The sequence below is a fragment of the Epinephelus moara genome, chromosome 13 (genome assembly GCF_006386435.1).
Source record: "Epinephelus moara isolate mb chromosome 13, YSFRI_EMoa_1.0, whole genome shotgun sequence".
Lineage (NCBI taxonomy): Eukaryota > Metazoa > Chordata > Actinopteri > Perciformes > Serranidae > Epinephelus > Epinephelus moara.
In genome coordinates this window covers 8,721,332-8,723,044 of record NC_065518.1, presented here as the reverse complement: position 1 = coordinate 8,723,044, position 1,713 = coordinate 8,721,332, and positions in this window count along the sequence as shown.

The following is a 1,713-nucleotide window of genomic DNA, read 5'->3' as shown; positions in this document are numbered from 1 at the left end:
CCAAAACAACCAACAAACAAGAACTTAGCTGTAACTCCAACTGTGCACTCCTGCTCTCTCCTCCAGCTCGCTCATACACACACCAGCACGCGCACTCACACAGCTCTCATTCCCGTCACACTTGCACCCCGCCCCCCTACCTATACTCATTCAATCCCAAACATGCCATTAACTCACAGAACATTGACATTATAACAGAACATTTACTGCAGGGTCGCTACAATATCGTAACATGGTTTAGATTCCTAAATAAATATTCACCTCATCGCTAGATAGGACTACTCCTGAAAAACTCAATGATGCCATCTCTGTCTGCGCAAGGCTTTATGTCCTACGAGGCCACCGTCACTTACCCTACGGGAGGGGTGAGCGCTGCAATCTAGAATTTGACCGCCAATGTCACTGTTACTCACCATTTTTACACACTGAGGCTTCAAAGGAAATTCCAACAAAGTTTTTCAGGGACAGCATCAGACCTCAATGCTATCCATTCTGGAACAGAAGCGATGACCACTGTTGTTCCACAACATATTCCCACACATCTAACCGACATCAAGGAACTAGTGATGACGAATGTTGACTACAGGGTGTCTACATGTATCAGACAGTTAAATTTAATGCTTTTTAATATTCCTTCAAGACCCATTTTAGACAAAAGAGTTTTGGACAAATCATGTTTAGCTTATTTAAGCATCGTAGGTAAGAAGTGTATGTGGTCTTGTGCAGAGGTGAATGTTATGTAGCAATTTGCTTATTTGGTTATTAGAGGTTATTAAGTCGATCTACATTTTGCCAACAGGTAAGTGCAAGTATGAAGTAAAATGACAGTTTTATATTTTTCAAAGATTTGTGACATTAGAAATGCAGACTTTTACACAGAAAGGCTTCACGCATTTTCACAAAAAAAATTAAAAGATGTATAAATGAAATTGGACAAAATGTTTGTGGCAGTTAAGACCTCACAAATTCAAATTTAAGACTATTCAATGACTTTTAAGGCCTTATTGTCATAAATTTGAATTTAAGACATTTTAAGACTTTTTAAGGACCTGCAGACACCCTGGACTATTGTGTTGCCTCACATCGCCCATGTCTGGGCCAAGAAGTTGCACTTGAACACAATAAGAGGCCCAGGAAGCAGCCAAAGTAGCCGGCTCGCCCGGTGGAAGTCTCTACCAGCCTGCTCTATGGGCCCAATGATGAGGAATCAGTGCCGATCACCTGGGTCATTTTGTACAATTGCTGAACTTTTTTTGGCTTCATGTGCCACTGAAGAAGAAGATACTTTATTAATCCCGAGGGGAAATTCAATATCTTTTCCACCCCGTTGTCATATACACACAGACCCGAAATACACACGTGCACAAACAGGACCTATACATGCATTACATGGAGAGATGTCAGAGTGAGGGGGCTGCCCATACACAAGCACCCCAAGCAGTTGGGGGTTTGGTCCCTTGCTCGAGGGCGCCTCAGCGGTACCCAGGAGGCAAGCTGGCACCTCTCCAACTACCAGTCCACACTTCATATTTGGTCCGGACAGGGACTTGAGCTGGTGACCCTACGGTCCTCAATCCAAGTCCCAATGGACTGAGCTACTGCCACCACTGAACAACTGTCATAGGAATGAATGGGGCCCCGCCTCTAACTCTGTATCTATGCACCTGAGGGCCAACTGCATGAGAGGAAGTAACTCTCCATACCAGCAGGCGG